General features: G+C 44.9%; 1 protein-coding gene across 2 annotated transcripts in view; it reads left to right on the forward strand.

Annotated features, from left to right (window-relative positions):
* Position 1: 1 nt before the first annotated feature.
* The window catches only part of SLC8A3 (solute carrier family 8 (sodium/calcium exchanger), member 3), a 141917-nt gene continuing 128502 nt past the window's right edge, over positions 2 to 13416 (forward strand). For both annotated transcript variants that reach the window (XM_011949653.1, XM_011949652.1), the window contains exon 1: positions 2 to 88. The gene's annotated coding sequence lies outside the window, so the exon portion shown is untranslated. The remainder of the gene's footprint in view (positions 89 to 13416) is intronic.

Below are 13416 nucleotides of genomic sequence, written 5' to 3' on the forward strand. Positions count from 1 at the left end.
GCCGGTGAGGCGCCCGGTGGCGGGGGCATCGCGTACCTTCCTCACCCCCCTCACTTGCCCACTCCGCTCGGGAGGCCGAGAGGAAACGGTGAGTAATGGGGTGAGCCTCCTGCCCTTCCCCCTTAGCAGGCAGCCGAACCATGGGAGGTAGAGGTTGGGGGGCTTGGGATGCCCCTAAGAGGAGCCCTGATTGTGAATAACGGGGTTAAGTTATTTCTCAAGATCATTCATATGAACCACCTTCCTGTGGATTTAGTGCCAAGAGAAGTGGGGGGAGGGTGCCCCGGAAAGTGTACATTGTGTATGCGGTGTTGGGGGGGGCAGATCTGGCAGAGTGGGTGTCTACGGGAGGGTGCCGCCGGGTGGGGAGGGGCAAAGAGAGATAGATGCCTGGGCAGATGAGTACAGTTGGATCGTGAGCAAATTGGGTTGGTAGCGGGTGCTGTTTGGGGAGACTGACTGCTGTGTTGTGTGCTGGATGCATGTGGGCATATGTGTGCCGCCTGGGCCAGGGCGTGTTGTGCTTCTGGTGCTGTGAGTGTCCGCCGGGTTTGGGGGCTAGCAGGGAAGCTGGTTATCCACTCCGCGCGCGCCCGCGTGCACATACGCACGCACGCGCTCACCCCAATCTCGGGACTCCACCGCCGCGGGTCGGGAGCTGCATGCAGCCCCAGCGCACCGACCGCTGGGGCCAAGGGGGCGGGGAAGAAGGAGGGTTTCTCAAGTCCTGCACTCTCCAGCCCCTGGTGGTCTGCGTGGTCTGGGGCTCGGTGGAAAGAATCGAAATATATAACTAACCCTCCCCCGATCCCCCAACACACACGCGCGCGCGCACACACACACACACACACACGCTCTCTCTCTCTCTCACACACGCGCACACACACACACACACGCACACACACACACGCACACACACACGCACACAGCCAAAGCCCTCATTCAGAGGCTAGCGCTGCTGCTCCTGCAGGCCCTGGCTGACCTGCCCAGAGGACCGGAGCCACTGGGAGAGATGATGAAAGCAATTTGCTCCGGGGGAAAAAGCAGTTTTTCGTCTTAATTCATTGTGTTTTATGTTTAACCGTGTGGTAGTGGTGGTGGTGGCGGGGTGGGGTTAAATAGAAGAAATGCCTTTAATGCAGTACCATAAATTTACCTGCTCATCGCAGCTTGTTTCTCTCTCTCTCTCCTCGCCCCCCACCCCTACCCTTCTCTTCTCTTCTCTCCTCCTTTCCCCTTTCTCTCTCTTCTCTCTCTCCTTTCCTGGCGATTAATAAACAAACCTCTGAACGCATTTGGCGGTTAGGTCTCCCGGGCAGAAGAATTGAAATTGGTTTCAATTTATCAGAAACGCAGACTGCAGCAGGCGCCGCCAAGCTCCTGGGTGGTCAAGAAACATCCGAAGGGGGTGGGGGGAGGAGGGAGTTGAGGAGGGTGGAATGTGGGTACGTGATAAGAACACATCCGGCCTTCTGGTGGGGCACCAAAAGGGAAGCCTCCTCGGCCCCTGGCGACCCGGTGACTTGCAGCGGCGTGTGATTAATCTTCCACAGCTGTCGTGCCCCATCCACTTGAGCTGAGCTCTTGTTTACCTCGATTTTCAAATATAGCTGCTGCGCCATGCTCTTCCTGAAATAGGGGGATCAGTTCACCCTTTTTGGGCTCTTGGCCTCCTGCCGGGGCTTCTTTTTGCTGGCCTCACTGGCTGGATTCAAGTTTGAGAGGAACCTGCCCCTTCATGCATTGCAGGTCTCCAGAGGAGAATGGCTGATGGTCAGAGCTTAGGGTAACTAGATGTTGACTGATCACCCAGCCCCTCATTGCAGTCTACAATGCCCAGCAGCAGTCCCCTCATACAAGTCCACTTTGTAGCCTCCTTTTTCTTTAAATAAAACGTAGATACTAGGTTGAGAAGAAGCAGATAAGGCCTATAGAACTGAACTTGGTTGAAGTGGTTCTTTCTTTAACTTGATGGAGAAGGGAAGGCCATTCATGCAGTTTCCTCCACTTGGAATCCTTTATTTTTCTCCCAACATACTCCTAAAGTACTCCTACTCAAGCTTCGCTCTCAGCTCACTAGTTACTTCCTCAAGGAAGCCTTTCATATCCTCCCTGACTAGGCCAGATCCCTGCTTATTATACATCTGTATTAGTCCGTTCTCACACTGGTAATAAAGACATACCCAAGTACTTTACAAAGGAAAGAGGTTTAATGGACTCACAGTTCCACAGGGCTGGGGAGGCCTCAGGAAATTTACAATCATGGTGGAAGGGGAAGAAAACACGTCCTTCTTCACACGGCGGCAGCAAAGAGAAGTGCCGAAGAAAGGGGGAAAAGCCCCTTGTTAAACCATCAGATCTTGTGAGAACTCACTATCATAAGAACAGCAGCATGGGGGTAACTGCCCCCATGATTCAATTACCTCCCTGGCTTCCTCCCAAGACATGTAGGGATTATAGGAACTACAATTCAAGATGAGATTTGGATGAGGACACACCCAAGCCATATTTGGCCATGGAGTCCATTGGATTCCAAAAGAAAAGTATTTGTTTATTCATTCAGTTAGCCATTTATTCAATAAGTGTTCAACAGCCACCTACTCTGTCAGGCATGTGCTAAGTCCAGAGGCAAATGAAATAGAATGGACCCTTTCCTCATGAACACTCGTAATCTGAAGTTATATTTTTGAAGTATATTAAAGATGCGCATTAAATTTATGTATGTGATTAAGTAATGCCAGGCACACCTCTAGACAACAGACTCCACAAAGGGAGGAAACTGTGTCCCCAAGGCCTAGCACTGTGCCTGGCATAGGATAGGTACCCAGTAAATGTTGGTTGAGTGAGTGGAATTAGAGGAACAATTACATTCTTTCCTTCTCTGTTCCTGCTCTTCTGAGCTCTCCTTTACACTGCCACCTACAGCTTCCTGGTGGGAGAAGGGAGAATATGGTTACTGAACTGACCCTGTTAAAACTATTCCCATGCCCTGTGCTCCTCCAAGGGATGGGACCCTAAAGCTGATAGGTTGTCCTCTTCCCCCAGCCCTGCCGTGTGCCTGTGCAGGGTGGTTCCTTTTGCATTCTCTGGGCACAGTTGTTGGTATTGTTTATGGGCACTGATAGTGGGCATGTTCCCCAGCCTTCATGCTTCAGTCATTGCCCATGATCAGGATTTGGGAAATGTATCACACATCTGGACTTCTTTTCAAACTATTGAGATTAGATAAAAAGAAAGGAATGGGCCAGGCGCAGTGGCTCACGCCTGTAATCCCAGCACTTTGGGAGGCCGAGGCAGGTGGATCATTAGTTCAGGAGTTCAAGACCAGCCTGGCCAACATGGTGAAACCCTGTCTCTACTAAAAATACAAAAATTACCTGGGCATGGTGGCAGGCACCTGTAATCCCAGTTACTCGGGAGGCTGAAGCAGGAGAATTGCTTAAACCCAGGAGGCAGAGGTTGCAGTGAGCCGAGATCGTGCCACTACACTCTAGCCTGAGTGACAGAGCGAGACTCTATCTCAAAAAAATAATTTAAAAAAAAGCAATAACCCCCTTCACTTAAGCTTGGTTGCTTTGCCTAAGAGATTCAAATATGTGATGAGGCTCAGAAAAACACTGGACTCCAAAAGAAAAAGCATTCATTTATTCACTCAGCTAGCCATTTATTCAATAAATATTCAACAGCCACCTACTCTGCCAGGCATGTGCTAAGTAGAGAGGCAAATAAAATAGAATGGCCTCTTTCCTCATAAACACGCATTCCAGCAAGGATGACCAGCTAGTGAATGGACAATTACTGTATAAAGTGATTTCTGCCAGTAGAGGGTAAACCCCATGATAATGGAAGCATATAGGAGGAGCACCTCTTCATAGGGGCTTAATGAGGACTTGTAGAGACAGCTAAGCCCAGAAAGGGAGGATGGGTAGGAGTTAGCTTTGGTGAAAGAAAAGAGGAGAGGAGGAAAAGAGGAGAGGAAAGTGGAGGGAGAAAGTGTTATGAGTGAAGGGATTAGTATGTAAAGACCTAACATAGATAAGAGCTCTTCCAAATGACTGAAGACAGAGATTAAAATGCAGGGGAGTTAAGTCTGGAGAAGGCATAGGGGTCAAACCTTGAAGGGCTTGTACTCCACGCTAAGAATTTCCACTGAGTTTCCAATGCAGGGTTAGGAAAATGTTGACTACTGATTTGAAAGGTCAGACTTGCATTTTAGATAGTGTACTGAAACTGGAACGTAGGAGAGAGGGAGGTAAAGGGGAACTGTACAGAAACCCACGTGTATGGTCCTGGCAGCCTATGAAGGTGAGGGCAGGGGTTTCCTCTTTCTGTTTCAATGTACAGACTGTCACGGGTGGCGACTACTTGGGGCAGTGTCGCATGGGAGGTAAAAAGAATTTACCAAGATGGTTGTAGGTTAAAAAATAAAAGTCAGATTTATTAGAGAAAGTATGTAGGTTAAAAAAGTATGTAGGTTAAAAAATAAAAGTCGGATTTATTAGAGAAAGTATGAAGATAGTATGAAGGAAGCAACAGGCAGGTCAGCAAGAAAAGAAAGAGCTGACTACAAGGAGACAAAGGCTTGCTGGGGACTTATAGGATGGGGCTTGTGCTGGAGAGAGCTATGTGCAGTACTGATAATGCCAAGCTTGCAGTGAGTTAACTTGCACTTTTCTATCAGCCGATGGTCTGGTGATAGCTGGGTACAGGAAGATTGTGAGTTATTTGCACAGGAGGGCTATGTGTCCTGGACCATGAAAAAAGGCAGACTTACAGCTTATCTGCTTTCTCTTTTTGCTTTCCCCTGGTCCTGCCAGCCTGACCTCTTTTCCCTAATTAGGACTCCACACAAACCAGAGATACCCTTCTAGGAAAGCGTTTCACTAATTTTCTCTAATGAGATTGGTTTATGTTTGGTTGTTCATTAGTGTTTTGAATGGGCCCTCTAAACTCAACACTGGGCAGATGCCTTAGGGGAAAAGAGAAAGGGCTCCACAGAGTGTAAGACATATTTCCTGGCCGACTGAACTGCAGAGCAAAGCAAACTCTCAAAGATTTGAGATGGAGAGGTCCGTGAAGGCTGAGAGAGGCCTGAAGAAGGAGCCTGGAAGGGTAAGAATTTAGGTCCATGGAGACTATAGAGTAAGACATCTAGATAGGAGACTCACATGTGTATGTACGTGGGTATTTAAAAATACTATGGTGAGTGAATAAAAGCTAATTCTAGAATCCAGGGTACTTGGATATGGCATACAGAATCGCATCTAGTAAGAAGAAAACAGCTCTGTTTCATCAATATGTAATTTGGAACAGACCAAATAGCATTTACTGCCTCGATATTTGGAATGACAAATAGGGCTTTCCTAGTTGTGTTCAGGAATGCTGGGTCATGTCGGGACTAGATCTGGAAGTGGGACCAGAAGCTGTGCTCCTGCCATGGCTTCCATGTCATAATTTCCAAATCACTCAACAGGAGAGGACCTCAAAGTCCAAAAGAATGAAACCAAACAGTGTGAGTTTGGTCAGCATTCTTCCTTTGCACCCTGATTTATCCACTGGGTTCCTCATCCTTCCCTGTCACTAATCTTAGAGTAAAAAACAAACAAACAAACAAACAAACAAAAACAAAATGCTTCATTTCCTGCAGTGCCCAGGAGCTCACCCTTGCCCTACTTTGGTAAACTGCCCCAGTTCCACCTCTTATCTGAAGTGTCTTTCTCCTTCAACACAGAATCCTCTCCCTCCACAAACCCTGTCTTAAAAAGAGTATCACTTCTCTAATTCCTTTTCCCCATTATACTCTTTCCCCGTCATGCCTTCAACAAACTCTTGCAATTTTGATCGTTTGTCCCTATTTTCTCATCATTCATCCACTCACTTCCCACTTTTCTCCACCTTCTCCCCAACTCTCATCCACCAAGGACTTCTTATTCCCCAAAATATAATGACTTATTCTAAATAGCTGCCTGCTGTCCTCCCTCTTTCTTTCTCTGTCTCTCTCCCTCCCTGCATCAGATAATATTGACAAGTAGCTCCTTAAGTCTTTCCTCTTTTGACTTCTTTCACACAGAGCTCTGTAAGTCTCACTACCTCTACATGGCCCCTCTTCCACTTCCACTCCAAGATTCTCTCCTCTCTCCCAATTTTTCCTTTCTCCATTATCCCTTGGCAGTCTCCCTGAATGGTTTGTGCTGTTACTGCAGTGTGGATAGTTCCCAGAGTCTGTGACTCTAGCTCTCCAAGCCGGATGTCTTGTTTCTTGTCTTGATTTCCACATGGCTGGAAATATCTCCAACAAGATGTCCTGTTAACTCCTCCTGAATTTTTACTAACCTGACATCATCTTTGTCCTTAGCAGCTTCTCCTCCTGACTTCCCACTTTCTCTCTTGTTGATGGCACCAACAAACTTCCAGTCACCCTGACTTGAAACCTCCAAGTTTATCTTTGAACTCATCTCCCTTGTTCCCCAAGTATTGCTTGATGTATTTTATAAGCCTGTGCCCCTCTTCTTCATCTCAAACACCACTACTCAAGTGCAGATTTTATCACCTCTTGTATAAAAATAATAATAATATGTGTGTGTTTACCATCTGTCAGCTACTCTGTTGCAAAGTGCTTTACCTTGATTTTCCCATTTAGTCCTTACCATGGCTGTGCGAAGTAGTTACTATTATTATACTGTAAAAAAACAGCTTTCTGCCATCTTCCCAACTTCAACCTTTCCCTCTTTCAATTCATTTTAATCAGTTACAAGATTCACCTCCCAAAATGCCCTTGTAAACTTACCATTTTTCTGCGTAAAAAACTTTGAAGGGCATTCCATTTTTTGCAATTCCTTGTATTCAAGGCCCTGTATGGGCTGGTGCCCCACTCCATATCTAGCCTCACTTTTTACAGTTGCCTTGCCCTTTCTGCCTTTGTGCATTTGTTCACAGTTTACCGTCCCCTAAGACTTCTGCTTGTTCTTCAGTGTTCAATTCAAATGCCTCTTCCTGATGGGAAGGCTTTATGGAGAAGCTGTCCCTTCCTCCTGTGAATTTTAATAACGTGACATCTGTTTTTATTAGCCCTTTACACTTTCTGAAATGCATTTTTATTTTTTTTTGGCATGTGGCTTACCATCCCTCCCGGAGCAAGTGCTTTTTCTGTCTCCCACTCTATGTCATATGATGCCTGAAAGACAGTAGGTGTTCAATGAAAAACTGGAGTGAATATACTCCCTCACCCATGAAGCAGGTGAAACAAGGTCAAGAAAGGGGATCTATACTATTTCCAAAGATAAGACAATGATGGAGTCAAAATTCAAACCAGGGACAGGAAAATGGTGTAACAGAGGAGGCAACGAATTGGTGATAAAAGGTTATGTTCTAATTCTTATCACTTCTGACAACCACAGGTGAGACTCACCTCTGCCCTCTGGGCCTTGGATTCCTTATCCATCAAAAGAATTTGTGTTGGATGTGTTGACTTTTATGCTCCTCCCTGACCTGACAATTCTGTATTCTGTGAGTCTTGTTTCATAGCATACAGATTGTCTACTGCTGAGAATACTTTTAGTGCTGACAGTATCTTTCATTTCAGAAACTTCCAACTGTAACTTGAAGCCTCTAGTGTATCTGTTATCACATTGAGTCTCTAGAGATCAACCTGGCCAGTCAGCTCAGCTGTCCAGCCTGTAAGCTGCCCTAATTGGTTAGAGTGCCCCAAGGGCCCCAGGTTGGCACTCCTCAATGTGCAGTCACCAGTCAGCTCCCACTGCAGTATTCTAGGGCATTCTCAGAATGACTAGTAGTGCTCTAGGCTCCCAAATGTTCCAGACATCCTATCTCAACTCCTGCACTTCTGCCTTTCATAGAGCCCCCAGAAAAGATGTGTTTAGAGCCATGTAGATTCTGCTGAAAGTCTAGTCAAACCACTCTGCTCAGCAGCTTTCCAGATGCTCCACCTACCACAAACATACCATTGTACTCCCTCCCCAGTGAGACAGGAAGAATCCTCTTGAGCGAGTGCCTTTTCGCCCCTGAAAAGAAACTAATAGAGGAATCAACCTCAAGGCGAAATCATTAGGGGAGAGCACATCTGTGAAGACAGTAGCTAGACCTGCTGGGAGTCTGAGGAATCTGCTCCTAGCACCCCCTTGTAATAGGAGGGCCCAGAGCATCCCTAGGGTTGATTATACAAGAGAACTACCCAGACTTGTCTCAGAGAGATGACTTTGACTGCTTGCCAGGTTTTATTTGTTCTTCAATCAGGCAATGTTATGATTTAATTCCATATTTCAACATTTAAAAAATTAAAATAAATTAAATGGCATTAAAATACATCTGGCTTCTGGAGAATAGTATGAGAACTATGTACATAAAGGAGGCTGATCACCAGCATCCCTTGATGGCTTTGCAACAAGGCAGAAGATGTCAGCCTCCCCCGTGGGTAACTTCAAAAGATAGAGCCCAGGTGGTTCTCTCTTGGCAACAGGGAAGGGCAGGAACAATGTCTACCTGAGGCTGCCCTGGGTTTCTTGCTCCTCTGACTCCAGCCCTGACTTCCTTTCAGTTGCAGGGGATGCTTTCTCTTGGCTCTTCCCGACATGACACACTCCTTCAGCCTGCTGAAAGGAGACATCTGGCATTCAGAGCACCAAAGTTTGGTTCTGGCTCCATTATTTATTGGCATAGAAACACTCAGCAATAAACTGAGCCCCAATTTCTTCTTCTGTGTGATCATCCTCACAAGAAGGATTAAGTAAGATCCTGTGAGTGAGAAGATCTTTGTAAACCCCTGGCAAATAGCATTGCTTCATATTTATTGAATGAATGATGCAGTATAAATGCCGATTATCATTATGCCATACTCTGAAGGAAAAGTGAGGTGCCAATGAGAGGACTAGGATTGGGAGAGGAGGTTGTGTTTAGAATTAGACTCGTGACTTTTGTCCAAACATTATGTGGTCCCATTGGTTCTTGAGAATGAACAAAACTATCTGCACTCTGAGGTCATTGGCTTTAACCATAAGGCTTGCCGGGAAGTTTGAAGTCTCTTCCTAGATGCATCTTTCCAGAATCACTTAATGAAAACTCCTGTAGAGTCATTTTGCATCCATTCAACAAATACTTACTGAGTACTCCCTCTGCCAGCACTAGCCAAGGCACTGGGAATACTGTGGTGAACAAAAGGGACGAGATTCCTGCTACTATGGAGTATATATTTGATGATAAACTAGTAAACAAGCAAACAAAAACAAGGATGATTTCATCAAGTGCATATGGGGTATAAAGAAAATGAAAAGTGATGTTACAAGAGAGTACTGATGGGAAAGATTGCCTTTAGATAAGACGGGTGGGGGAAAGTCTCTCAGAGAGGGGTATCTACGGCCTGAATGAAACTTAAAAGTGACCTCTGTGGATATTTAGGGTAAGGTTGTTCCAAGTAGAGAGAACAGTAGGTGCAAAAGTCCTAAGACACATGCTTGCCTGTTCTAGAAACTTCCAAGTTTTTCATCTAGATTGGAGTGGAGTATGGATGGAGCAAAACAAAATGGTAGGAGATTTGAAAGGTCAGCGAGTTAGAAGCTAGACGAGAAGTCAGTAGGAGGTGGGGTGCCACAGAAAGAGAGAGGATACAAAGAATGGCATGATCTATCTGATTTACATTTTAAAGAGACTTTCTGGCTATTTTGTGGAACGTAGATTATAAGGGGTGGAACAAGGTTGGCAGCTGTTGCAGTAGTCCAGGTGAGAGACGTTAATATTAAATATTAAATCTCCAGCAACTAGAATGGAACGTGACATGTATTTGGCACTCAATAAATTTGAGAATGCATCCAGGCAGAAATGATCTTCAAAGAACCTGCAACTGTGATGGGCACATTACAGTGCTCAACAAATACTTTCGTTCATGAATCAATGAACAGCATCAGGCTTTCTTGTAGCTACTCTAGATTAACTTGAAGTTAATCTCAATATTTTGGATCTTTTACAAGTAATTCTTATCTTTCTAGCTAGCACTATTTCTTAGGAGCAATATGTTCCATGGGTTCATTTTTTCCTGTGTGAAACTGTGCAGTCATTTGAAACAGATCTGAGATGTCTAACTCCACAATCTTTAGGCAGTGTTCATAAATCCCCAAACCCTTTGCTCACATTTAGATACTGATCTCATATACCTTTTTGTGTGTCACTCCAGAGGGGTGACCAGACCTGCTTCATCAGTGCATCTCCAGAACTTATCACAGTCTCATCTACTGAATCCACAAATGGTTATTCCCTTGACTAGACTGAGGAACACTCTAAGGCCTTGGTGTGGTTCCATTTGTCCCACAGTTACAGGAAGTCCTAAAGCTAAGAAGAGATCTAAGTTGGATGGTTTCGTGTTGATTCCTTCAGCTTCCATTCGTTGGGGCCTGGAGATCTCAGGATCAGGATGAACTTTGCAGGGTCAGTGGAGGAAGGGGCCTGATGTGGTGTGGTCCTTGCTAGGCCTCTTCATTCCTCTTCACCATCATCTTCTGTTTCCATTGGTCTCCAACTTACATGGATTCTCCTTTCAGTGCCTCTGAAATCCAAGCCTTCTCCAGCAGCCCTTCCCCCACTGCCTTGGTTCAGGTCTCCATTGCCTCTCACCCCAGTCCTGGGAGAGTCTGGACTGGTCTTCCTGCCTCCAGTCTTGCTCTGCTTTCATTCATCTATCCTGTTCCCACACTGTCATCACTCTAGGCTGCCTATCCAAAAGAAAAACATTGATCTTGTCCCTCCTATGACTAAAAACCTTCAGTGTTTCCTTATTGCCTCCAAGAGAATGCCCACATTCCTTGGCCAGGCACACAAGGCCTCTTACCAGCGATTCCTCACTTATCTCCACAGCTTCTCTCAAGTCTTTCAGCCATACTGCTCATCCTTCTGGAAACAGACACTGCTTGTTCAGGCTTCCATGCCCTTTAGCATGGGCTTCCTATGGCCTTTGTTTGAGATGCATTGGCTTCCACCCAGTTAACTCCTGTTCATTCATTAAATCCTAGATCTAATGTTAGCTGGTTCACGCAGCCGGCCCCAGTGATCCCAAGCAGTGCTATACCTTCCTTTCTTGTGATCTCTTGGCACGTTGCACATGCTTCTAAATCTGGTACTTGTTTCGTTGTAATTATTTGGTTTTCTGTCACTGTTCTCCAGTGAAGTGTGTGCTTCTCTAGAGGGATTATATTTTATTCATATTACTCAAATTCAGAAAATCATGCTCACAGCATCCCTGACAGATGGTTCTCCAGCCTCCAATTTGAACACTGCCAAAGATGGGAGAAATCACTGGATATTATCCCTTCTATTTTTGCACATTCATTCGATGTACTCATTCATTCAATAAATATATACTGAGCATCTACGATATGCCAGGCACTGATTTAGGCACTGGGGATACAGAAATATCAGATAAAAATTTCTACCCTCTTGGAACTTATATTCTAACTTTTTTGAGTGTGTGGGAAAAAAATGAGTTTGGAACAAATTAACCTTCTCAGCATAATTCAGTGAAAGTCAGCCTGTGACACATAAGCTGGGTTTCATACAAATGCATGCATGCCTGCATGAATGAATAAATGAGTAAGCGAGTGAATGAACAAAGAGGCCATGAGGAAGTGTGAAGAAGTAGACCTAAGATATTATCACTGAAAGGAAAAATAATTAAAAATACAACTTGCTGAAAATGGATGAATAGCATCATTTTCCTACAAAGACAAGGGAATTATGGATCTTTTATATTTCATCAGTCAAGTATAAACCAAGTAGACAGCAAGTTTAGGGAAAGACAAAGGGAAAATCTCCTTATGTGGGAAGAGAATTGATGCTGACTATTCTTGGCAAGGTATGAAAGGAAGTGAGATTTCAAGAAGGTGAGATGTTTGTCCAGAGCATAGAAATGTCTTGTGGTACCGATTTGTGAGTCAGTACATGATCTGCTATAAGTCCTTCTCCCAGTCCAAAGAAAGTCTCTAATGGCTGGAATTTCTGGGATGCAAATGTCATAGTCAGGTGAGGTTCCTTCTCTTCTCTCCCAGGATTTTCAACCTTGTCTGTATCTTAAAATCAACTAAGGAACTTTTCAAAAACATAAATATTTAGGCTCCTCTCCCAGAGATTTTAAAACTTAGGTCTGGAGTAGGATCCAGATGTCTGTATTTTTTAGAACTCCGTGATTATTCAGATGTACAGCCATCTCTAGAACGTGATACTGGTTCCATCACTGTCTCCAACTGGAGGATTACTTAAATGCAGATGTAGATCCAGCCATGGGAAAAACAAAACTTAAATTAAGCTGAGCTAAGCCCTCTCTCTTCCTAGCTTTCTGGCCCACTCTCAGTGTTTGTAACTCCCCAGATCTGTCAAGGATTTGCAGAGGGCAAAGTCCTCTGGTTTACACAAGTCTAGCACATTTCAGTCATCTTTGAATCATAGAATTTTAGAGGCAGAGAGGGTATCAGAGATCAAGTTCAACCTCTTCGTCCTATCAATAGAGTTTCACAGAGTGTGACGTTTCATTGTTACAAACAAAAAAGCTTCCCCTTTGGGAGGCTGAGGTGGGCGGATCACTTGAGGTCAGGAGTTTGAGACCAGCTTGGCCAACATGGTAAAACCATGCCTCTACTAAAAATACAAAAATTAGCCGATGTGGTGGTGCACACCTGTCATCCCAACTACTTGGGAGGCTGAGGCAGGAGAATCACTTGATCCTGGGATGCAGAGGTTTCAGTGAGCCAAGATTGTGCCACTACACTCCAGCCTGGCTGACAGAGTGAGACTCCTCAAAAAAAAAGCTTCCCTATATTGAGTTGAAATTTTTCATAGGGCTTCCAGAAGAGTGTGGAAGATGGATAGGTAAACAGATATGCCCAGTACAGTGTGATAAGTGCTTCATGGGTGACCAAAGTGTTAGAAGAACCCAAGAGAATAAATGACTCACTTTATAATCAGAGGAAGACACATTTTCAGGGAAGGCTTCCCAGAAGACACAAAACTTTCTGGAGCCCGAAGTTCTTGACCTAAGGGATCTTGATTCCTAGCCTACTCTTCCACCATCCCTTTCATCCCCTGGAGCTTAAAAGCAGACTTTAGCATTTGATATACCAAGTTTCATAGCCCCTCTTTGCTACCTGGTCAGCTAATGGACCTTGGGTAAATTATGAATCTTTGAGGCCCCTGTCTCCTCTTTTCTAAAAGAGATAACAAGACATGTCTCATGGTGGGGTTGTGAGGTATTAAGTAACAGATATAAAAGTGCCTAGAGCAGTGTGGCTATGGAGTAGCCGCCTGATAAATATATATGATCATTGCTGTCATCACTTTTTAAAGGTCCTTTGTCCATATAAAGCATGAGGAGATGGAGGCCTGCTGATGCCCTGGTCTGTCTAGGAAGCTTTCTTTTCTCTT

The sequence above is a fragment of the Colobus angolensis genome, unplaced genomic scaffold, assembly GCF_000951035.1.
Source record: "Colobus angolensis palliatus isolate OR3802 unplaced genomic scaffold, Cang.pa_1.0 Scaffold3, whole genome shotgun sequence".
Taxonomy (NCBI): Eukaryota; Metazoa; Chordata; class Mammalia; order Primates; family Cercopithecidae; genus Colobus; species Colobus angolensis.